This window comes from Arachis duranensis, chromosome 6 (assembly GCF_000817695.3).
Source record: "Arachis duranensis cultivar V14167 chromosome 6, aradu.V14167.gnm2.J7QH, whole genome shotgun sequence".
Classification (NCBI taxonomy): Eukaryota; Viridiplantae; Streptophyta; class Magnoliopsida; order Fabales; family Fabaceae; genus Arachis; species Arachis duranensis.
The window spans coordinates 27,559,678-27,586,178 of NC_029777.3; the positions used below are offsets into that span (position 1 = coordinate 27,559,678).

The window sequence follows — 26,501 nt, forward strand, 5'->3', positions numbered from 1 at the left end:
TCTTGACATTAATAGTGTTTTTGCATGCATTATTAGTTTTGATCCAAAATTTTCATGTTTTGGGTCATATTTGTCTTTTTCTTTCTCCTTATTAAAAATTCAAAAATAAAAAATATATATTTTCCTTATTTTACTCATAATTTTCGAAATCTTTGGGTTGACTTAGTCAAAAATTTTTAAAATAAGTTGTTTCTTGTTAGTCAAGTCAAGATTTCAATTTTAAAAATCTTATCTTTTCAAAACTTTTTCAAAAATCAAATCTTTTTCGAAAAATCTTATCTTTTTCAAAAATCAAAACTTTTTCAAAAATCTTATCTTTTTCGAAAACTTTACTAACAATTAATGTGGTTGATTCAAAAATTTGAAGTTTGTTACTTTCTTGTTAAGAAAGGTTCAATCTTTAAATTTTAGAATCATATCTTTTAGTTTCTTGTTAGTCAAGTAATCAATTTTAATTTTAAAATCAAATCTTTTTAATTTCCTTTTCAAATATTTTTCAAAATATCTTTTCAATCATAACTTTTTAACCATATCTTTTTCAAATCATATCTTTTTCAAAATCTTTTCTAGCTTCTTATCTTTTCAATATTGATTTTCAAATCTCTTTCAACTAACTAATTGATTTTTTTTTAGTTTGTTTTACTATTTCTTATCTTTTTCAAAACCACCTAACTATTTTTCTCCCTCTAATTTTCGAAAATCACCTTCCTCTTTTTCAAAAATCTTTTTATTTAACTAATTGCTTCAATTTTTAATTTTAATTTTATTTCTTCTCTTAATTTTCAAAAATTACTAACCATTTTTCAAAAACAATTTTCAAAATTCTCTCCCTCTCATCTCCTTCTATTTATTTATTTATCTACTAACACTTCTCTTCTACTCATAATTCGAACCCTCTTCTCTTCTCCCTATGTGTTCAAATTTTTTCTCTTCTCCTTATTCTATTCTTTTCTTTTTCTACTTACATAAAAGAATCTCTATATTGTGACATAGAAGATTTATCTTCTTTTCTGTTCTCTTCTTTTTCATATAAGCAGGAGCAAGGACAAGGACATTCTTGTTGAAGTAGATCTTGAACCTGAAAGGACTCTGAAGAATAAGCTAAGAGAAGCTAAAACACAACAATCCAGAGAAAACCTTACAGAGAATCTCGAAAAAGAAGGAGACATGGCCGAACCCAACAACAATGCAAGGAAAATGCTTGGTGACTTTACTGTATCAAATTCCAACTTACATGGAAGAAGCATCTCAATCCCTGCCATTGGAGCAAACAATTTTGAGTTAAAGTCTCAATTAGTTTCTTTGATGCAACAGAATTGCAAGTTTCAAGGACTTCCATCAGAAGATCCTTTTCAATTCTTAACTGAATTCTTGCAGATCTGTGATACTATTAAGACCAATGGGGTTGATCCCGAGGTCTACAGGCTTATGTTTTTCCCTTTTGCTGTAAGAGACAAAGCTAGAGTATGGTTGGACTCTCAACCAAAAGATAGCCTGAACTCTTAGAATAAGCTGGTCACGACTTTCTTAGCCAAGTTCTTTCCTCATCAAAAGCTGAGTAAGCTTAGAGTGAATGTTCAAACCTTCAGACAGAAAGAAGGTGAATCCCTCTATGAAGCTTGGGAGAGATACAAGCAACTGACCAAAAAGTGTCCTTCTAACATGCTTTCAGAATGGACCATTGATGAGCGGATAATTTATACACTTTTTGGCATTCTTTTTAGGTAGTTTTTACTATGAGTTTGTGTGTTTTTCTGTGATTTCAGGTATTTTCTGGCTGAAATTGAGGGACCTGAGCAAAAATCTGATAGGAGGCTGACAAAGGACTGCTGATGTTGTTGGATTCTGACCTCCCTGCACTCGAAATGGATTTTCTGGAGCTACAGAACCCCAAATGGCGCGCTCTCAACTTCGTTGGAAAGTAGACATCCAGGGCTTTCCAGCAATATATAATAGTTCATACTTTATTCGAGATTAGATGATGAAAACAGGAGTTCAATGCCAAGTCCATGCTGCATTCTGGAGTAAAATGCCAGAAACACGTCACAAACTAGAGTTAAACGCCAAAAACACGTTACAACTTGGCGTTTAACCCCAAGAGAAGCCTCTACACGTGTAAAGCTTAAGCTCAGCCTAAGAACACACCAAGGTAGGCCCCGGAAGTGGATTTCTGCACTAAGACTTATTTCTATAAATCCTAGTAACTAGTCTAGTATAAATAGGACTTTTTACTATCGTATTTTCATATGGGATTTTACATCTTTAGATCACATTGCCTTGACCTTCATCACTTATGTATTTTCAACGGTAGAGTTTCTACACACCATAGATTAAGGTATGGAGCTCTGCTGTAGCTCGAGTATTAATACAAAGTACTATTGTTCTTCTATTCAATTCACGCTTATTCTTATTCTAAGATATTCGCTGCACTCAACATGATGAATGTGATGATCTGTGACACTCATCATCATTCTCAGCTATGAACGCGTGCCTGACAACCACCTCCGTTCTACCTTAGATCGAGCACGTATCTGTTGGATTCCTTAATCAGAATCTTCGTGGTATAAGCTAGAATTATTGGCGGCCATTCTTGAGAATCCAGAAAGTCTAAACCTTGTCTGTGGTATTCCGAGTAGGATTCAGGGATTGAATGACTGTGACGAGCTTCAAACTCGTGATTGTTGGGCATTGTGACAGACGCAAGAGTCACTAGATTCTATTTCGACATGATCGAGAACCGACAGATGATTAACCATGCTGTGACAGAGCATTTGGACCATTTTCACTGAGAGGATGGGAAGTAGCCATTGACAATGGTGACGCCTTACATACAGCTTGCCATGGAAAGGAGTAAGAAGAACTAGATGAAGGCAGTAGGAAAGCAGAGATTCAACAGGAACAAAGCATCTCCACACACTTATCTGAAATTCCCACCAATGATTTATAGGAAAAGGATACGGCAGTCGAACCCAACAATAACAATGCAAGGAAGATTATTGGTGACTTTACTGTACCAAATTCCAACTGACATGGAAGAAGCATCTCAATCCCTGCCATTGGAGCAAACAACTTTGAGCTAAAGCCTTAGTTAGTTTCTCTGATGCAACAGAACTGCAAGTTTCATGGACTTCCATCAGAAGATCCTTTTCAGTTCTTAACCGAATTCTTGCAGATCTGTGATACTGTTAAGACCAATGGGGTTGATCCCGAGGTCTACAAGCTTATGCTTTTCCCTTTTGCTGTAAGAGATAGAGCTAGAGTATGGTTAGACTCTCAACCTAAAGATAGCCTGAACTCTTGGGATAAGCTGGTCACGGCCTTCTTGGCCAAGTTCTTTCCTCCTCAAAATCTGAGTAAGATTAGTGTGGATGTTCAAACCTTCAAACAGAAAGAAGGTGAATTCCTCTATGAAGCTTGGGAGAGATACAAGCAACTGACCAAAAAGTGTCCTTCTGACATGCTTTCAGAATGGACCATCCTAGATATATTCTATGATGGTCTGTCTGAATTATCTAAGATGTCATTGGACTATTCTGCAGGTGGATCCATTCACCTAAAGAAAATGCCTGTAGAAGCTCAAGAACTCATTGACATGGTTGCAAATAACCAATTCATGTACACCTCTGAGAGGAATCCTGTGAGTAATGGGATGCCTCAAAAGAGGGGAGTTCTTGAAATTGATGCTCTGAATGCCATATTGGCTCAGAACAAAATGTTGACTCAGCAAGTCAACATGATTTCTCAGAGTCTGAATGGATGGCAAAATGCATCCAACAGTACTAAAGAGGCATCTACTGAAGAAGAAGCTTATGATCCTGAGAACCCTGCAATAACAGAGGTGAATTACATGGGTGAACCCTATGGGAACACCTATAATTTCTCATGGAAAAATCATCCAAATTTCTCATGGAAGGATCAACAGAAGCCCCAACAAGGCTTTAATAATGATGGAAGAAACAGGCTTAGCAATAGCAAGCCTTTTTCATCATCTTCTCAGCAACAGATAGAGAATTCTGAGTAGAGCCACTCTAGCTTAGCAAACAGAGTCTCTAATCTATCTAAGGCCACTTTAAGTTTCATGAATGAAACAAGGTCCTCCATCAGAAATTTGGAGACACAAGTGGGTCAGCTGAGTAAGAAAGTCACTGAAACTCCTCCCAGCACTCTCCCAAGCAACATAGAGGAGAATCCAAAAAGAGAATGCAAGGCCATTGATATAATCAATGTGGCCGAATGCACAAGGGAGGGGAAGGACGTGAATCCCAGTGAGGAAGACCTCCTGGGACATACTCTGAACAAAAAGGAGTTTCCTGTTAAGGACCTAAAGAAATTTGAGGCTCATATAGAGACCATAGAGATTCCATTGAACTTCTTTTACCATTCAAGAGCTCTGAGAACTATTCTTCCTCTGAAGAGGATGAAGATGTAACTGAAGAGCAAGTTGCTCAATATCTAGGAGCTATCATGAAGGTGAATGCCAAGTTGTTTGGTAATGAGACTTGGGAAGATGAATCTCCCTTGCTCATTAGTGAACTAAATACATGGGTTCAGCAAACTTTACCTTAAAAGAAACAAGATCTTGGTAAATTCTTAATATCTTGTACCATGGGCACCATGATCTTTGAGAAGGCTTTGTGTGATCTGGGGTCAGGTATAAATCTTATGCCACTCTCTGTAATTGGGAAGTTGGGGATCTTTGAGGTACAAGCTGCAAGAATCTCAGTTGAGATGGCAGACAAGTCAATAAAACAAGCTTATGGATTGGTAGAAGACGTGTTGGTAAAGGTTAAAAGCCTTTACATCCCTGCTGATTTCATAATCTTAGACACTGGGAAGGATGAGGATGAATGCATCATCCTTGGAAGACCCTTCCTAGCCACAGCAGGAGTTGTGATTGATGTTGACAGAGGAGAGCTATTCCTTCAATTGAATGGGGACTACCTTGTGTTTAAAGCTCAAGGATCTTCCTCTGCAACCATGGAGAGGAAGCATGAAAAGCTTCTCTCAATACATAGTCAAACAGAGCCCCCACAATCAAACTCTAAGTTTGGTGTTGGGAGGCCCTCATCATGCTCTGAACATCTGTGAAGCTCCATAAGAGCTCACTGTCAAGCTATTGACATTAAATAAGCACTTGTTGGGAGACAACCCAATTTTTATTTATCTATATTTCTATTATTCTTTTATGTTTTATTAGGTTTATGATCATATGGAGTCACAAAACATTTGCAAAAATTAAAAATAGAATCAAAAACAGCAGAAGAAAAAGCACACCTTGGAGGAAGAGCTTACTGGCGTTTAAACGCCAGTAAGGAGCATCTGGCTGGCGTTCGACGCCATAACAGAGCATGAAGCTGGCGTTGAACGCCAGAAACAAGCAGCAGTCTGGCGTTTAAACGCCAGGATTGCACCCTAAGGAGAGCTGGCGTTAAACGCCAGAAACAAGCAGCAAAGTGGCGTTTAACGCTAGAAACAAGCATAGAGCTGGCGTTTAACACCAGAAACAAGCATCAGTCTGGCGTTTAACGCCAGAAATAAGAATCAGTCTGGCGTTAAATGCCAGGATTGCATGTAGAGGGCGTTTTACACGCCTAATTGGTGCAGGGATGATAAATCCTTGACACCTCAGGATCTGTGGACCCCACAGGATCACCTCAGGATCTGTGGACCCCACAGGATCCCCACCTACCTCAACTCACCTTCTATCTTCTTTACACAATCCAATAACACTTTTCCCCTAACACCTTTCACCAATCACCTCAATCTCTCTTCCCTATCACCTCTTCACCACTCACATCCATCCACTCTTCCCCACAGGAACCCCACCTACCTTCAAAATCAAAATCTCTTTCCCACACAAACCCACCCTAAATGACCGAACCCCATTCCCTCTCCCTCCACTATATAAACCCCTCCATCCTTCTTCATTTTCACACAACACAACCCTCTCTTATCCCCCTTGGCCGAAACCCACACATCTCTCCCTCTCATCCATATCTTCTTCTTCTTCTTCTATTCTTTCTTCTTTTGCTCGAGGGCGAGCAACATTCCAAGTTTGGTGTGGTAAGAGCATAGCTTTTTGTTATTTCATAACCATTTATGGCACCTAAGGCTGGAGAAACCTCTAGAAAGAGTAAAGGGAAGACAAAAGCTTCCACCTCCGAGTCATGGGAGATGGAGAGATTCATCTCAAGGGTCCATAGCTCAGTAGTAGAGCATTTGACTGCACATCAAGAGAGCCTACTCATGGACCTCAACAAGAGCATAAGGAATTCCCTCATCAAGAAATCCCTGAGATACCTCAGGGATACATTTTCCTCCACACAATTATTGGGAGCAACTAAGGATAGGAGCACCAAAATCACTAGGGATCAAGCAACAGAGGCAAGGAAGAAACACAGAGGAGCTCAAAGAGCACCATTGGTTCTTCAAGAAGAAGGCGCCACCCTCACTAAAGTGAACTCATTCCTTTACTTCCTTGTTCTTATCTCTCTGTTTTTTCGGTTTTATGCTATATACTTGTCTATGTTTGTGTCTTTATTACATGATCATTAGTATTTAGTAACTATGTCTTAAGGCTATGAATAATTCCATTAATCCTTCACCTTTCTTAAATGAAAAAAAATGTTTTTAATTCAAAAGAACAAGAAATACATGAGTTTCGAATTCATCCTTGAAATTAGTTTAATTATATTGATGTGGTGATAATACTGTTTGTTTTCTGAATGAATGCTTAAACAGTGCATATTTTTTATCTTATTGTTTATGAATGTTAAAATTGTTGGCTCTTGAAAGAATGATGAACAAGAGAAATGTTATTGAGATCTGAAAAAAATTGATTCTTGAAGCAAGAAAAAGCAATGAATAACAAACGCTTGCGAAAAAAATGCAAAAAAATAAAAGAAAAAGAAAAAGCAAGCAGAAAAAGCCAATAGCCCTTAAAACCAAAAGGCAAGGGTAAAAAGGATCCAAGGCTTTGAGCATCAATGGATAAGAGGGGCCCAAGGAAATAAATCCAGGCCTAAGCGGCTAAATCAAGCTGCTTGTGGCATGCAGGTCCAAGTGAAAAGTTTGAGACTGAGTGGTTAAAGTCGTGATACAAAGCAAAAAGAGTGTGCTAAAGAGCTCTAGATACCTCTAACTGGGGGCTTTAGCAAAGCTGAGTCACACTCTGAAAAGGTTCACCCGGTCATGTGTCTGTGGCATTTATGTATCTGGTGGTAATACTGGAAAACAAAGTGCTTAGGGCAACGGCCAAGACTCATAAAGTAGTTGTGTTTAAGAATTAACATACTTAACTAGGAGAATCAATAACACTATCTGAACTCTGAGTTCCTATAGATGCCAATCATTCTAAACTTCAAAGGATAAAGTGAGATGCCAAAACTGTTTAGAAGCAAAAAGCTACAAGTCCCGCTCATCTAATTAGAACTAATATTCATTGATATTGTGGGAATTATAGTATATTATCTTCTTTTTATCCTATTCGATTTTCGGTTGCTTGGGGACAAGCAACAATTTAAGTTTGGTGTTGTGATAAGCGGATAATTTATACGCTTTTTGGCATTATTTTTAGATAGTTTTTAGTAGGATCTAGCTACTTTTAGGGATGTTTTTATTAGTTTTTATGCAAAATTCACATTTCTGGACTATACTATGAGTTTGTGTATTTTTCTGTGATTTCAGGTATTTTCTGGCTGAAATTGAGGGACCTGAGCAAAAATCTGATAGGAGGCTGACAAAGGACTGCTGATGTTGTTGGATTCTGACCTCCCTGCACTCGAAAGGGATTTTCTGGAGCTACAGAACTCTAAATGGCACGCTCTCAACTGCGTTGGAATTTAGCCATCCTGAGCTATTCAGCAATATATAATAGTCCATACTTAATCGAGATTAGATGACGAAAACTGGCGTTCAACGCCAGTTCCATGCTGCATTCTGGAGTAAAACGCCAGAAGCACGTCACAAACCAGAGTTAAACGCCAAAAATACGTTACAACTTGGCGTTTAACTCCAAGAGAAGCCTTTGCACGTGTAAAGCCCAAGCTCAGCACAAGCACACACCAAAGTGGGCCCTGGAAGTGGATTTCTGCACTAAGACTTATTTCTGTAAACCCTAGTAACAAGTCTAGTATAAATAGGACTTTTTACTATTGTATTTTCATCTGGGATTTTACATCTTTAGATCACATTTGGGGGCTGGCCATTCGGCCATGCCTGGACCTTCATCACTTATGTATTTTCAACAGTGGAGTTTCCACACACCATAGATTAAGGTGTGGAGCTCTGTTGTACCTCGAGTATTAATGCAAAGTACTATTGTTCTTCTATTCAATTCACACTTATTCTTATTCTAAGATATTTGCTGCACTCAACATGATGAATGTGATGATCCGTGACACTCATCATCATTCTTACCTATGAACGCGTGCCTGACAAACACCTCTGTTCTACCTTAGATCGAGCGCGTATCTCTTGGATTCCTTAATCAGAATCTTCGTGGTATAAGCTAGAATTATTGGCGGCCATTCTTGAGAATCCGGAAAGTTTAAACCTTGTCTGTGGTATTCCGAGTAGGATTCAGGGATTGAATGACTGTGACGAGCTTCAAACTCATGATTGTTGGGCGTAGTGACAGACGCAAAAGAGTCACTGGATTCTATTCCGACATGATCGAGAACCGACAGATGATTAGCCGTGCTATGACAGAGCATTTGGACCATTTTCACTAAGAGGATGGGAAGTAGCCATTGACAACAGTGACGCCCTACATACAGCTTGCCATGGAAAGGAGTAAGAAGAATTGGATGAAGGCAGAAGGAAAGCAGAGATTCAACAGGAACAAAGCATATCCACACACTTATCTGAAATTCCCACCAATGATTTACATAAGTATCTCTATCTTTACTTTACATTTTATTTATCATTATATTCGAAAACCATTATAACCATTTGAATCCGCCTGACTGAGATTTACAAGATGACCATAGCTTGCTTCATACCAACAATCTCCGTGGGATCGACCCTTACTCACGTAAGGTATTACTTGAACGACCCAGTGCACTTGCTGGTTAGTTGTGTGAAGTTGTGACAAAGTGTGAATCTATTCTGTAGGTGGATCTATTCACCTGAAGAAAATGCCTGCAGAAGCTCAGGAACTCATTGACATGGTTGAAAATAACTAGTTTATGTACACTTCTGAAAGAAATCCTGTGAATAATGGGACGCCTCAGAGGAAGAGAATTATTGAAATTGATGCTCTGAATGCCATATTGGCTCAGAACAAAATATTGACTCAACAAGTCAACATGATTTCTCAGAGTCTGAATGGATTGCAAAATGCATCCAACAGAACTAAAGAGGCATCTTCTGAAGAAGAAGCCTGTGATCCTGAGAACCCTGCAATAGCAGAGGTGAATTACATGGGTGAAGCCTATGGAAACACCTATAATCCCTCATGGAGAAATCATCCGAATTTCTCATGGAAGGATCAACAAAAGGCCCAACAAGGCTTTAATAATGGTGGAAGAAACAGGTTTAGCAATAGCAAGCCTTTTCCATCATCTTCTCAGCAACAGACAGAGAATTTTGAGCAGAGTCCCTCTAGCTTAGCAAACATAGTCTCTGATCTATCTAAGGCCACCCTAAGTTTCAGGAATGAAATAAGGTCCTCCATTAGAAATTTGGAGGCACAAGTGAGCCAGCTGAGTAAAAGAGTCACTAAAACTCCTCCTATTACTCTCCCAAGCAATACAGAAGAGAATCCCAAAAGAGAGTGCAAGGCCATAACTATGAGCAACATGGCCGAACCTGGAGAGAGTGGAAAGGACGTGAATCCCAGTAAGGAAGACCTCTTAGGATGTCCTCTGGACAAAAAAGAGTTCCCAATTGAGGAATCTAAGGAATCTGAGGCTCACCTAGAAAACATAGAGATTCTATTGAGCCTCATTTTACCATTCATGAGCTCTGATGACTATTTATCTTTTGAAGAAGATGAAGATATTGTTGAAGGGCAAGTTGCCCAGTATTTAGGAGCAATCATGAAGCTGAATGCCAAGCTATTTGGTAATGAGACTTGGGAGGATGAGCCTCCATTGCTCATTAATGAACTGAATACCTGGGTTCAGCACACACTACCTCAAAAGAAATAGGATCCTAGTAAATTCCTAATTCCCTGTATCATAGGCACCATAACCTTTGAAAAGGCTCTGTGTGAACTGGGGTCAGGCATAAATTTAATGCCACTCTCTGTAATGGAGAAACTGGGAATTTTTGAGGTACAAGCTACCAAATTCTCATTAGAGATGGCAGCCAACTCTATGAAAAAGGCTTATGGACAGGTAGAGGACATGCTAGTAAAGGTTAAAGGCCTTTACGTCCCTGCTGATTTCATAATCCTAGACACTGGGAAGGATGAGGATGATTCCATTATCCTTGGAAGACCCTTCCTAGCCACAGCAAAGGCTGTGATTGATATGGACAGAGGAGAGCTGGTCCTTCAATTGAATGCGGACTACCTTGTGTTTAAAACTCAAGGATCTCCCTCTGCAACCATGGAGAGGAAGCATGAAAAGCTTCTCTTAATACAGAGTCAAACAAAGCCCCCACAACCAAACTCTAAGTTTGGTGTTGGGAGGCCACAACCAAACTCTAAGTTTGGTGTTGAACCTCCACATTCAAACTCTATGTTTGGTGTTGGGATGTCTGACGTTAGGATTTTTGCCAGTAAAGAATGTCATAAAAACAGTCGTGTTGTAGATATAGTCTCTAAACCGACAAAAATCCCTTCGTACAAACGTTTTGGGTGTCACAAGTAACAAACCCCTTTAAAAATTGTTAACCGAGTATTCAAACCTCGGGTCATCTTCTCAAGGAACTGCAAAGAAGTATGTTCTTATTATTGGCTATAAAGGTTGTGAATTCAGGGTTTAGAAGGTGAGAAGCAAGTGATTTAAATGACAAGTAAAGCAAATGGAAATTAAAAATAAATAAACAACTGTAAAACAACTTTTGGCAAGATGAGGGAATTTAGAGGTCTAACTTAGTCATCTCTCTCAACTATAATAAAAGTTGAATCTAAACTCCACTTGGTCAACCTTTACCAGGGCAAAGGAAAGTCAAGAGACTAATTAAATTGACCTTTGAATCCTAATTATTTCCTAAGAAAAGGTTGGGATTATTTAGGTTCAGCTCAATTAGCAAGATAACGATTATTAATTACGTTGAGTTTAATAACTGTTGAGTTACTAAATTCTTAATCAGAACCAAAAGGGGAAAAAGTAAATTTGCTGGAATAATAAAAATATCTTCAAATCGTAAACAATGATAACCATAAATTAACAAGAGCAATAATAAACTGGAAATGCCTCAATACCATTAATTCAAATAATTATCTGTAACATGGAATAATTCATAAATTAAATTATTAAAAGTAAATAATCAATTCAAATGCTGGAATAAATAATTATAGAAATAAAAGAACATTTAAAACCTGGATCCAGAGTTACTCTTGAAACAAGAAGAAATTCTAAATCCTAAAAGAGAGAGAGAGAACCTCTCTCTAAACTAGATCTAAATCATTGAAAAGTAAATTATGTGAGCTCCCTTTGAATGGATGCATTCCCCCACTTCATAACCTCTGGTCTATGCCTTCTGTACTTGGATTTGGGCCAAAAAGGGCTTTAGAACTCACTGGGGCGTGTTCTGTAATTTTCTAGTGCGTGGCCTCTGTCACGCGTCCGCGTTGGTCACGCGGTCGCGTCATTCGGAGCTTTTCCTTGCCACGCGGTCGCGTCAGTCATGCGACCGCGTCATGTGCGTTCTGCTAGAGGCGCGCGGTCGCGTCAGTCATGCGGCCACATCGCTGCTGATTCGTGCTTGGCACGCGATCGCGTCGTCCATGCGATCGCGTGGATACCAGTTTCCTTAAAGCTCCGTTTTGCTTTCTCCTTTCCCTTTGGTATGTTTCCTTTTTCATCCTTTAAGTCATTCTACCTTAGAAACTCTGAAACTACTCAACACACTAATCATGGCATCGAATGGAAATAAAGGTAATTAAAATAATTAATTTTCAAAGCTTAGGAAACATGTTTTTCACGATATGACATAATAAGGGAGGGAAAGTAAAACCATGCAATTAATGTGAATAAGTAGGTGAAGGATTGTATAAATCACTCAAATTAAGCACAAAATATCTCATGAAATATGGGTTTATCAATGTCCCTACAATGCTCTGAACATCTGTGAGGCTCCATGAGAGCCCATTGTCAAGCTATTGACAATAAAGAAGTGCTTATTAGGAGGCAACCCAATTTTTATTTATCTATGTTATTTCATGTTATTTTCTTTTTGTTTTAGGTCGATGATCATCTGGAGTCACAAAAATAATTGCAAAAATTAAAAAAAATAAAAAACAGCATTAAAAATAGCACACCCTAGATGAGAGACTTACTGGCGTTTAAACGCCAATAAGGGTAGCAGTATGGGTGTTTAACGCCCAGTCTGGCACCATTCTTGGCGTTAAACGCCAGAAACAAGCACCAAACTGGCGTTAAATGCTAGAAACAAGCTACAATCTGGTATTAAACGCCAGAAACAGGTTGCAACCTGACGTTTAAAGCCAGGAAAGGAATAAAAGTTTGAGTTTAACGCCAGAAACAAGCAGCAATCTGGCGTTAAATGCCAGGATTGCAAAGTAAGGGCGTTTTGCACGCCTAAAAGGAGCAGGGATGAAATCCTTGACCCCTCAGGATCTTTGGATCCCACAAGATCCCCACCTATCCCACCTCTCTCTCTCTCCTTCCATCTCCTCCATTCTCCTTTTCTTCCCATTCTTTCTTTCTTCTTTTGCTCAAGGACGAGCAAACATTTTAAGTTTAGTGTGATAAAAGCATTACTTTTTGTTTTTCGATAACCATTTATGGCACCTAAGGCCAGAGAAACCTCTAGAAAGAGGAAAGGAAAGACAAAAGCTTCCACCTCCGAGTCATGGGAGATGGAGAGATTCATCTCAAGGGTCCATAGCTCAGTAGTAGAGCATTTTACTGGACAACAAGAGAGCCCACTCATGGACCTCAACAAGAGCATGAGGAATTCCCTCATCAAGAAATCCCTGAGATGCCTCAAGGGATACATTTTCCTCCATACAACTATTGGGAGCAACTAAGGATAGGAGCACCAAAATCACTAAGGATGGAGCAACAAAGGCAAGGAAGAGACATTGAGGAGCTCAACCACTCCATAGGATTTTCAAGAGGAAGACGCCACCCTCACTAAGGTGGACTCATTCCTTAATTTCCTTGTCTATTTATTTTTCTATTTTCGGTTTTGAGCTTCATGTTTGGCTATGTTTTGTGTCTTTATTACATGATCATTAGTGTCTAGTGTCTATGTCATAAGGCTATGAATAATTCCATGAATCATTCACCTCTCTTAAATGAAAAATGTGCTTAATTACAAAAGAACAAGAAGTACTTGGATTTCAAATTTTATCTTGAAATTAATTTAATTATTTTGATGTGGTGGCAACACTTTTTGTTTTCTGAATGAATGATGAACAAAGAGAAATGTTATTGATAATCTAAAAAATCATGAAATTGATTCTTAAAGCAAGAAAAAGCAGTGAAAAAGAAAAAAGCTTGCGAAAAAAATGGCAAAAATTAAAAGAAAGAAAAAGAAAAAGCAAGCAGAAAAAGCCAATAGCCCTTAAAACCAAAAGGCAAGGGTAAAAAGGATCCAAGGCTTTGAGCATTAATGGATAGGACGGCCCAAGAAAATAAAATCCAGGCCTAAGCGGCTAAATAAAGCTGTCCCTAACCATGTTCTTGTGTCATGAAGGTCCAAGTGAAAAACTTGAGACTGAGTGGTTAAAGTCATGATCCAAAGCAAAAGAGTGTGCTTAAGAACTCTGGACACCTCTAACTGGGGACTTTAGCAAAGCTGAGTCACAATCTGAAAAGGTTCACCTAGTTATGTGTCTGTGGCATTTATGTATCCGGTGGTAATACTGGAAAACAAAGTGCTTAGGGCCACAGTCAAGACTCATAAAGTAGTTGTGTTTAAGAATCAACATACTTAACTAGGAGAATCCATAACACTATCTGAAATTGTAAGTTCCTATAGATGCCAATCATTCTGAATTTCAAAAGATAAAGTGAGATGTCAAAACTATTCAGAAGCAAAAAGCTACTAGCCCCGCTCATCTAATTGGGACTAAGTTTCATTGATATTGCGAGATTCATTGTATATTCTCTTATTTTTATCCTATTTGATTTTCAGTTTCTTGGGGACAGGCAACAATTTAAGTTTGGTGTTGTGATGAGCGAATAATTTATACGCTTTTGGCATTGTTTTTACATAGCTTTTAGTGTTATTTAGTTAGTTTTTGGTATATTTTTATTAGTTTTTAAGCAAAATTTACATTTCTGGTCTTTACTATGAGTTTTTGTGTTTTTCTATGATTTCAGGTATTTTCTGGCTGAAATTGAGGGACCTGAGCAAAAATCTGATTCAGAGGCTGACAAAGGACTGCTGATGCTGTTGGATTCTGACCTCCCTGCACTCGAAATAAAATTTTTGGAGCTACGGATATCCAAATGGCGCGATCTTAACGACTTTGGAAAGTAGACATCCAGGGCTTTCCAGCAATATATAATAGTTCATACTTTGCCCAAGTTTTGATGATGAAAACAGGCATTTAACGCTAGCTTTCTGCCCTATTCTGGCGTCAAACGCCAGAAACAAGTTGCAAAGCAGAGTTAAATGCCAGAAACAAGTTACAAACTGACGTTTAACTCCAAGGAAGACCTCTACACGTGAAATCTTCAATGCTCAGCCCAAGCACACACCAAGTGGGCCCAGAAGTGGATTTATGCATCATTTACTTAATACTGTAACCCTAGTAACTAGTTTAGTATAAATAAAACTTTTTACTATTGTACTAGGGGTCTTTTACCCTATTTTCGAATTCATATATCATTTGGGAAGGCTGGCCATTCAGCCATGCCTGGACCTTCATTGCTTATCTATTTTCAATGGTAGAGTTTCTATACACCATAGATTAAGGATGTGGAGCTCTGCTGTTCCTCGAGTATTAATGCAAAGTACTACTATTTTCTATTCAATTCATGCTTATTCTTATTCTAAAATATTCATTCGCACACAAGAACATGACGAATGTGATGATTATGTGACACTCATCACCATTCTCATGCATGAACGCATGATTGACAACCACTTCTGTTCTATATGAAAACAAGCTTGAATGTGTATCTCTTGGATTCCTGGTCCATGCATTTGATTGCCTCTCCTGACAATAGAGCCTTCAATTCCTTGCAATCAGAGTCTTCGTGGTATAAGCTAGAATCCATTGGCAACATTCTTGAGATCCAGAAAGTCTAAACCTTGTCTGTGGTATTCCGAGTAGGATCTGGGATGGGATGACTGTGACAAGCTTCAAACTCGCGACTGTAAGGTGTGATGACAGATGCAAAAGGATAGTAAATCCTATTCCTACACGATCGAGAACCAACAGTTGATTAGTCATGCGGGAAACTGTAGAGGACCTTTTTCACTGAGAGGATGGGAAGTAGCCATTGACAACGGTGACACCCTACATACAGCTTGCCATAGAAAGGAGTATGAAGGATTGGATGAAGGCAGTAGGAAAGCAAAGATTCAAGAGGGATAAAGCATCTCCATACACTTATCTAAAATTCCCACCAATGATTTACATATGTATCTCTATCTTTATTTTACGTTCTATTTATCTTTTAATTATTAAAACTCCATAACCATTTTAATCCGCCTGACTGAGATTTACAAGGTGACCATAGCTTGCTTCAAGCCGACAATCTCCGTGGGATCGACCCTTACTCACGTAAGGTTTATTACTTGGACGACCCAGTGCACTTGCTGGTTAGTTGTGCGAAGTTGTGAAGAAGATTGATATTACAATTGTGCGTACCAAGTTGTTGGCGCCATTGAGATCACAATTTCATGCACCAGCAACCTATGTACATACAATCTATCTAAATGAATTCAACTACTTGGTAAAAATAAGTCAACTTCCAAGAATACATATATGAACACAAGGGCTAGAGGTATTAACAACCAAATCAAATCCTCAATTGAATTCAGTTATTGAAAAGAATTTACAAACTTGCAAGAAAAGAGATGATCATAGGTGAAAACATGTAATTGAGCAATCAAACCCTCACTGGATGTGTATCTGCTCTAGTCGATCAAATGTATAGGGTTGATTCACTCAATTCTCCTCTAATCATGCTTTCCAAGATTTGTTTTTCATCTAACAATCAATAATTATTCCATGCATGCATACAAATATCATGAGGACTATTTATAAGGTTGTAATGGGGCTAGGGTTAAGGTAGGATTGTATATGGTTAAGTAAGCTTGAAATTCGAATCTTTAATTGACTTAAGCTCCCACCTAACCTGCAACCTATACAATTCAAAATGCAAAAATCTAACTACCCATTCTTCACTTTTCCACATACTCATACATTCTCTTTTTTATCACAACCCATATGCATTGTTATTATTACTTTACTTTGGGGCATTTTGTCCCCTTTTTATTGCTTTTTCTTTTTTCTTTCTTTTTCTTTTTCTATATATTTTTTTCTTTTTATTTTTATTTTTTTGTTTTTCTCATTTTTTTCAACTAAAATATATACAAGAATGTCAATGCATATAGTTTAAATATTTAATTAACACTTGAGTATGTACCCAATTCCAAAATTTTGACAAAAATATAAAAACACACTTTTATCTCTTCCCAATATTCCCAAATTTTCCAAACTCGAATGATAAATACTCTCACTAGTCTAAGCTAATAAAAGTTCCAAACAAGGGACATTTTTTATTTTTCCCTTTAAGGCTTGTAGTGTGCTAAAATTAAGAAGAACAGGGGTTTAGCATAGGCTCAAAGTTGGCTAACAATGGTAGATAAAAGGTAAGGCTATTTCGGTAAGTGAGCTATTTGAAACCATGGCCTCAATCATATAAGTGCATGTATACATAGAATAATCGACATAAAGAATCAAACAAATCAAAGATTACAATAAAAAAAGAGAATAATACACACAAGAAGAAAAATAGTGGTTATATGATGTAACCACATAATTCGGCTCAAAACTCACATGTTTATGTGTTCTTAGCTCAAAACATGCTCCATAATATATATAATTCAAGCAAGTTCTAAGTTTTTTTTTCAAATCAATTAGGGTGCCCTATAGATAAATTTCTTGGAAAATTTCATTATTTTGACTAAGCTTATATATATATAGAAAATGCAACTAAAAATCCTAGAAGACCTAAAATTAAGATGCGAAAGTGTTAGAATTAGAAATTTGTCACCCAAAAATGGCCGTGTGTGGGTTCTAAGTTTTCGTGTGGTTTAGAACACACACACACTAACATAGAAGCTATATCACGATCACACAAAGAAAGTATGCACTTCACTAATTTTAGAGTGCTTGAGATGTGATGGTGTTTTTGCGGAAAATAAATTTTCCAACACACAAATCCAACCGGCAAGTATACCGGGTCGCATCAAGTAATAATAACTCACAAGAGTGAGGTCGATCCCTCAGGGATTGATGGATCAAGCAACTTTAGTGGGTGATTAGTTTAGTCAAGCTAACATTTAAGTGAATTGTGTGAAGTTGATCATCAGAAAGTAAAATTGCAATGAATTTAAAGTGCAGAAAGTAAAAATGGACAGAAACTTAAAGAGCAAGAAATGTAAATTAACGGAATCTTAAATGACAAGAAAAGTAAATTGCATGAAATGTAAAAGGGAGTGGGTGCAGGGAAATTAAAACTTCAACAAGAAAATGTAAAGTGCAATCAAGCAAAGAAGTAAAAGATGAAGTAAGTGCAGCAGATTCAAACAGAAATAAAAAATTGCTTAAAGAACAAACAGAAAGAAACTTAGCTCAATTGTAAAATCTAAAAGAGAATTTGAGGATCCAAGAAGAGCAATGAACTCAGGAAGCAAATATGGATCTCAATTCTTCTTTGCTTAATCAGAAAATATATTGCAGAAGAAACTAAGGTTTAAAAAATAGCAGAGAAGATTAAAACCCAATCCTTAGATCAATTTAGAGGAAGAGTGGAAGATGATTCTCAGAATTTGAATCAATGGAGCTCTTCAACCTCAATTCAAGATCCAAAATAGAAAAGCTAGAGTTGCAGAAGAAAAAGATTTAAAACAGCAAATGAATTTTGAATTATGCAAAAAGATTAACAAGAGATCTCAAGGTGGAATTGAAACAGAAGTTCTTCAATTTTCCACCCAAGGTCCAAAACGAAAATGAAAACTAACAGAGCTTTCTAATGGAGCTGCACTCCAATATTCTCTAATGGGGCTCGCTTCCTTACAAAGATGGAAATGCTGCCTTATATAGGCTTTACAAAATAAAATGAAATTGAAATGAAAAACAAATTAAATGAAAATCCTAATTCTAGCTTGTTCTTGTGCCTTTGAGTGATGATGCGGGCTTTGCTTGCTTTAGATTTGAGGGATAATGGTCTTGGATGGCCTTGATTCAATTTGGTGAGGAATTGAATTAAATTGAATTTTGGTTGATTTTGGCCCATATGTTGCTCCCAGGAGGCTGCCCTGCCCTTGTGGAGGGCAGGGCAGAAAATGGTGCATGCGTCCCTTGGTGCGTGCGTGTTGGTGATGCAGGATGCTGCCCTGCCCTTGTGGAGGGCAGGGCAGAGTTTTTTGGTGTGCCAGATTCTGCTGCCCGTGCGTGCTGATGCTGCCGAGACCCCCTTGGTGCGCCAGATTCTGCCCGCTGGCCGTGCACCACAAAATGCTGCCCTGCCCTCGCGGAGGGCATGGCAGTGTTTCCAAAAGTGAAGTTCCAAGTTCGAAACTTGGTGGATGCACACGCTACTTCTTTTCCTTGGTTTTCTTGGCACCAAAGTAAGGCCTAGTTTCTTGCTTCCTCATGGTGCCGTGTTCGATTCTTGTGGCAAGCAATTGGGGGAGCAATTTTCCTTGATTTTCCATGAAGAGCACGACATTGCCCTACTCTCCAAGAGGGCAGGGCAGAAAATTGAGGCTACTTTGTTTTGGAGTGAGGCGAAGCACATCAATTGGACATCTGTAGCTCAAGTTATAGCCCTTTGAAGTAGGCATGGTCATGCTGTGAGCGGCCAGATTTTAACTTAGCGAAAATTTGCTCCAACCTCACTTTGTTTCATCATGATTCTACCCTGCCCTTAGCAAGGGCAGGGCAGTGTGCGTGCTGGTTGTTTTCTTCTTTAATTTGGTCATGGGCCACGCTTTTAAAAGCATGGCCTAAGCCTCCAAAGTGTGCTCCAACTTCAAAGTGTGCTCCAAAGCTCTTTTTTTCCTCTTTTTTTGTGCTTCTTTGCTTCTTTTTCTTCTTATTTCCTACAAGATTTATAAAATTAAAAGATCAAGGAAATATACCATTTAATCATAAAAGCATTCAATATTTAAGCACAATTCATCAATTTCTTGTATGAAAAAGCATAGAAAAATAGGTATATGATGACATGTCATCACAACACCAAACTTAAACCTTGCTTGTCCCCAAGCAAGAAAAGAATCATGCAATAAAGATTGATAATCCAAGGTAAGAAGAATAGCAACTCAATGTTCATGGTAAGCTAGTTCTCTATGCATGCTTCAATCACAAAAGAAATGTAAATGATTGATACTTCCATCTAGCTCAATTTATGAAATCTTTTTCTTATAATTCTTCCTTGAAACAAGCTTTTGATTTTTCTTTTTTGCTTCTCCTTTTGGGTGCTTTGCCCCATGAGTTAATAACAAAGCTACGACTTCTAAATGCTTTGTTTTCAAGTATTACCACTTGATACATAAGCACCACAAGCATTTAATTAGAGGACTTCATTAAGCTCATTTTTCTTTTCTTTTCTTGACTCTCTAATCATTGATGCTCAGAGCCTTGAGCTTTTAGGGAGTGCTTTTGCACTTGAGCCTAGCCTTGACTTCTAAGTGTTTTGTTTTCAAGCATTTGGCTTGATACATAAACACGACAAGCACTTAGCAAATAAATTGCCATTGGTACTCAGAGCCTTCAGCTTTCTCATTCCTTCCCTTTTTCTTTTCTTGCTTTAATTGTATTTGCTTCTTCAAGGTTTTCATGATTTCAAAAGATTTCACAAAATATACTAGATGAAAAACTTCAATTAAATAAAATCCAATACAATTGAGCAACAATCAATCATACTAGCTTTCCAATACTTGTATACACATGCTAAAATCTTCTTTAATGCCTTATTTGTTTATGATCATGATGCTTTATTGCTTTTGAATTCACAAAACTCAAGTTGGTACTAAAGTTGGTAGTCATAATGGTACAGCACCATGTTGTAAATCAAATTCAAGCTATGCTTAGTCATACCACACATGCATACAGAAAAGATAATAAGACAATCATGCAATTTAAAGTGCTGGAAACAAAGGAGAGGAAAAGGAACTTTACAACCCTGTAGTCCATCTTCTCTAATGTTGTCATTTTCATCCCATTCTTCTCCTTCCCATACCAACTCAGAATGCTTGCTTATCCTTAAGCAACAGTTAGGACAATGGTGGTGGGGTCTAAAATGGATCATGAATGTCTTACACAATGATATGTTAGTAGCACATGTGTTTTAAGCAAGCAAAAATAAAGATAACAATCAAGGCACAAGAGACAGAGACATTTTGATTGCATAGATAAGAAGGTGTGCACAATACATTGCATAAAAGATAAGTGGCACACCAAACTTAGTGTGACACTTTCACTTGGAATTAATGCAAGTATCTTGTAAGACTTAGAACCAAATTTTGTTGCATAGCAACACCAAATTTAGAATGCAACCATATGTCAATTTTATTTGAAATAAAAATAAACAAAAGAAACTGTTATTTGTTGAATACAATCACCAAGCCAAAAATCTGTCATGAATGAGTATCTCTTGATGCTGTGTTAACAAAAACAGTTGATAAAAGAAAACTTAAAAATAAAGAGGTGACTAAAACAAAGAGAATGCAAACGAAATGTCAAAACAAAAGAAAAATAACAATGCAAAGGCGATTATGCAGACAAGTGATGTTGCTGGATGAGTTGCATAGAAAAATAAGTGCCACACCAAACTTAGAATCTTAATGTGACACTTTCATGTAGAATTGATGCAATCATCCTAAGGAATTGAAAACAATTTGTTGCAGGGCAACACCAAACTTAAAATGTAACCATATGCCAATTTATTGAATTTAAACAAAACAAAGGGAAGAAATATACCTACTGTCTACCTGTTCTTCACTTTCTTCCTTTTCTTCCAGTTTGTTAAGAGGAATGACCTCAAGGGGGGAGAAGATTCAGCTACTGTCCCTTGTCTTGGCCTTTCCTCAGCAAGCTTCCTTTTGCAAATGGCTTGATTGATCTTGCTTGCTGGATCAGGGACAGGATTGGTGCTCTTGTTAGTTTCCTTCACTTCTTTTGGATTCATGAATTGGTTGCTGTGTGATTTTTGGAGTTTGATCTTCATCCAGAGCCTTTTGAATTGGTGCTCCATGAGCTTGTCCTTCATGTGCCTCTCTGTTTCCCTTGAGTTCGGACGTTCTTGATTATCCTCCTCACTAGCTTGTTCTTCCACTTCCTCTTTTACACTCAACATTTGCTTTAATAGCTCTATTGCTTTAATAGCTCTTTCATGGAGGAGGTTTGTTGATCTTCCCAAGCTTTCTTCATCTCCTCTTCATATTTTTCGATCAGTGTTGAGCATCTTTGGTCCAAGGGAGTTTGAGGAGGTTGTGAGTGTTCAGGTTCTCTTGTCATCTCAAGTGCAGTTTTAGGTTCAAATGTTTCCACCATCTCTTCCTTCTTTGCAATTTCACTTGATGCAGTAGCCTCTTCCTCTTGTTTTTCCTCCTTCTTTGTTGCACTCACCAATTGAGCTAGCTGCACTTCCATGTTTTTGAGGGAGTTTTCTTGTTCTTCCCAGACTTTCATTGTCTCTTCCTCATATTTTTTGAACATGGACTCAAGCTTTGAGAACCTTGAGTGGTTCATGGAAGTTTGTGTGGGTGGTGAGTTTTGAAAGGGGCTTTCTGTTGAAGTATGGTCAAGTGATGATGTCTTTGGATGAATATCATATGGAGCACTAGAATTCCCTTCCCAGCCACCATTAGAATCATGACTTGCATCATTTTGTGGTGGAGGGAAATATCCCATATGATTTTCTTTCTCATCTTGTGTTTCTGAAGCATTTCTCCATGGATTGGAGTGCTCAGAATCTGTGATTTCTTGGTAATATTCCCAACCACCATTAGAGATTGGTGATGGTGGGTGATATCCCATAAAATTTTGTTTGACCATAAGATGAGTTGAACTCCATTTGTATTTTGTAAACATCAATAAAATTTGAAATTCATGTCACAGAGAAAGAATTTCTTAGTGAGGCAATAACTCAAACACCTTGGTTTCAATCAAAAACAGAAAACAAAAATAAAGAAAATGCTTGATCTAGACTTCTCACCCACTTAATCATTGTTGATCTAATCAATCCCTGGCAACGGCGCCAAAAACTTGATGGTGTTTTTGCGGAAAATAAATTTTCCAACACACAAATCCAACCGGCAAGTATACCGGGTCGCATCAAGTAATAATAACTCACAAGAGTGAGGTCGATCCCACAGGGATTGATGGATCAAGCAACTTTAGTGGGTGATTAGTTTAGTCAAGCTAACATTTAAGTGAATTGTGTGAAGTTGATCATCAGAAAGTAAAATTTCAATGAATTTAAAGTGCAGAAAGTAAAAATGGACAAAAGCTTAAAGAGCAAGAAATGTAAATTAATGGAATCTTAAATGACAAGAAAAGTAAATTGCATGAAATGTAAAAGGGAGTGGGTGCAGGGAAATTAAAACTTCAACAAGAAAATGTAAAGTGCAATCAAGCAAAGAAGTAAAAGATGAAGTAAGTGCAGCAGATTCAAACAGAAATAAAAAATTGCTTGAAGAACAAACAGAAAGAAACTTAGCTCAATTGTAAAATCTAAAAGAGAATTTGAGGATCCAAGAAGAGCAATGAACTCAGGAAGCAAATCTGGATCTCAATTCTTCTTTGCTTAATCAGAAAATATATTGCAGAAGAAACTGAGGTTTAAAAAATAGCAGAGAAGATTAAAACCCAATCCTTAGATCAATTTAGAGGAAGAGTGGAAGATGATTCTCAGAATTTGAATCAATGGAGCTTTTCAACCTCAATTCAAGTTCCAAAATAGAAAAGCTAGAGTTGCAGAAGAAAAAGATTTAAAACAGCAAATGAATTTTGAATTATGCAGAAAGATTAACAAGAGATCTCAAGGTGGAATTGAAACAGAAGTTCTTCAATTTTCCACCCAAGATCCAAAACGAAAATGAAAACTAAGAGAGCTTTCTAATGGAGCTGCACTCCAATATTCTCTAATGGGGCTCGCTTCCTTACAAAGATGGAAATGCTGCCTTATATAGGCTTTACAAAATAAAATGAAATTGAAATGAAAAACAAATTAAATGAAAATCCTAATTCTAGCTTGTTCTCGTGCCTTTGAGTGATGATGTGGGCTTTGCTTGCTTTGGATTTGAGGGAGAATGGGTATTGGATGGCCTTGATTCAATTTGGTGAGGAATTGAATTAAATTGAATTTTGGTTGATTTTGGCCCATATGTTGCTCCCAGGAAGCCTTGCATGTGGATCCAACTAGCATCCCAAATTGGGAGGGGCATCAGGATGCTGCCCTGCCCTTGTGGAGGGCAGGGTAGAGTTTTTTGGTGCGCCAGATTCTGCTGCCCGTGCGTGCTGATGCTGCCGAGACCCCCTTGGTGCGCCAGATTCTGCCCGCTGGCCGTGCACCACAAAATGCTGCCTGCCCTCGCGGAGGGCAGGGCAGTGTTTCCAAAAGTGAAGTTCCAAGTTCGAAACTTGGTGGATGCACACGCTACTTCTTTTCCTTGGTTTTCTTGGCACCAAAGTAAGGCCTAGTTTCTTGCTTCCTCATGGTGCCGTGTTCGATTCTTGTGGCAAGCAATTGGGGGAGCAATTTTCCTTGATTTTCCATGAAGAGCATGACATTGCCCTGCTCTCCAAGAGGGCAGGGCAGAAAATTGAGCCTCTGCTCTCCAAGAGGGCAGAGCAGAAAAATGAGCGCTACTTTGCTTTGGGGTGAGGCTCCAGCTTCGAACCTTGGTGGAAGCACATTGGTTTATTTTCGCTTATTTTTGGCCCTTAAAGATGCCTTTCGTTTCTGCCTCAATTGTACGCCAAATATGGATTGCTATATATCGTTGGAAAGCTCTGAATGTCAGCTTTCTAACGCAACTGGAAGCACATCAATTGGACGTCTGTAGCTCAAGTTATAGCCCTTTGAAGTAGGCATGGTCATGTTGTGAGCGGCCAGATTTTAACTTAGCGAAAATTTGCTCCAACCTCACTTTGTTTCATCATGATTCTGCCCTGCCCTTGGCAAGGGCAGGGCAGTGTGCGTGCTGGTTGTTTTCTTCTTTAATTTGGTCATGGGCCACGCTTTTAAAAGCGTGGCCTAAGCCTCCAAAGTGTGCTCCAAAGCTCTTTTTTTCCTCTTTTTTTGTGCTTCTTTGCTTCTTTTTCTTCTTATTTCCTACAAGATTTATAAAATTGAAAGATTAAGGAAATATACCATTTAATCACAAAAGCATTCAATATTTAAGCACAATTCATCAATTTCTTGTATGAAAAAGCATAGAAAAATAGGTATATGATGACATGTCATCAAGATGCTTTAAAGAAACTTGTAGGTTAAGACAACCAAACAAGTAATACAGAAGCATAGAAGCATTCAAGCAAATAATCAAGAAATTGTGAATTGGGTAATGAATGGACATTGATTGATGTGTAAGTAAACTTAGTGAACTAAATGAAATATAAAGCTCACATATCAAACAATGACAAATATTGAAGTTTGGTTGCAACACCTAAGTGATATAGTGGTGGAACACATGGGTGCTATGGAACTTAGAAAAAAAGAAGATAGAAATTAAAATCAATCACATAGTAAGCATGGTCTACAAAGCTTAGAAGCCTCAAAAATATGTCACTAGGTAAGCTTACTATCCAATTTCACAATTCTAAAATCTCAATGCATGAAATAGGTGATGTAAATAAGGTTCAATCAAAAACAAGGATCACCTAATAAAAAATGCATTGATAATACACAAATTACCTCATCACATATAATGAAATCAAATCACATGGTGGCTAAAACATGTAATTCAAAAGATTTAAAATGCTTTGAAGGCAATGTCACACACTTGGTATCCAAAAACATTAAGCATTAAGAACTCAATCAAGTAACAAATTGTAACCTCAATAACAAAATCCAACAATGAAAATTAATAGCAATGATGTTAAAATAACATCTTATCAGTAATCAGCAGCAATAAATAGCGAACAAGATGAATAACCCAACACTTAAAAAAATTAAACCAACTAACTAACTAACTAATAGATATGGTGATAGATGGTGATTGGTAATGTTGGATGATGGTCGAAGGAGGGAAAGAAAATATGAGAAGAGAGAAGAAGAAAAGAAATGGAAAAAAGAGAAGAAAAGAAGGTGGGTGAAACATGTAAGAACCGCATGAATCATTTGAGGTATACTGTGATGCTTTCTTAAAAGGTTTGGGTTGCGTGTTGATGCAACACCGGAACGTGGTGGCTTACGCATCGCGTCAGCTAAGACCGCATGAGGTAAATTAACCAACCCATGACATGGAATTAGTGGCGATTGTGTTTGCATTGAAGATTTGGAGACACCACTTGTACGGAGTGAGGTTTAGCGTCTTTTCTGATCATAAGAGTCTCAAGTACATCTTTGATCAGAAAGAGCTTAATATGCATCAGAGGAGATGGATGGAGTTGCTGAAGGATTATGATTTTGGACTGAGTTATCATCCTGGAAAGGCGAATGTTGTGGGGGACGCGTTGAGTCGAAAATCCTTAACGATAGCTTGGATGAGAATCAAGGAAGAGGAGTTAGTAGATAAGTTTGTGGATCTTAAGTTAGATATTGGTGAAGTGGCTGATTGAACCAGTTACAGATTTCAAGCACGTTTAAATCAGAGATACGCTCAGCAAGGCGAGCAAAAGCTTCAGCAATTATTTCAACAAGTTGGCAAGAAGAGGCATGGAGAATTCACTAGGGATGATGAAGAATTGTGGAGATATAAAGGGAGAATTTGTATACTGGATGTCAGGAGTTTGAGGCAAGACTTGCTGTCGGAAGCTCACAATAGTAGGTTTTCTGTTTATCCCGGAAGTACGAAGATGTATTATGACTTAAAGAAGATGTTCCGGTGGCCTAGGATGAAAGTTGATGTAGCTACAGCGGTATCCAAGTACCTGACGTGTCATAAGGTGAAGATAGAGCATAAAAAACTGTCAGGAATGCTACAACCACTTGTGATTCCTCAGT

The 26,501-nt window shown here is 37.9% G+C and overlaps 2 non-coding genes across 2 annotated transcripts; both read right to left on the minus strand.

Moving 5' to 3' along the window:
- Positions 1–1,560: 1,560 nt before the first annotated feature.
- On the minus strand, positions 1,561–1,668 carry LOC127740270 (small nucleolar RNA R71). The gene has a single exon (XR_008000950.1). It is a non-coding gene; the product is annotated as a small nucleolar RNA R71 (small nucleolar RNA).
- Positions 1,669–3,355: 1,687 nt separating this feature from the next.
- LOC127739833 (small nucleolar RNA R71) lies at positions 3,356–3,462 on the minus strand. Its single transcript, XR_008000575.1, has one exon. It is a non-coding gene; the product is annotated as a small nucleolar RNA R71 (small nucleolar RNA).
- Positions 3,463–26,501: the final 23,039 nt, after the last annotated feature.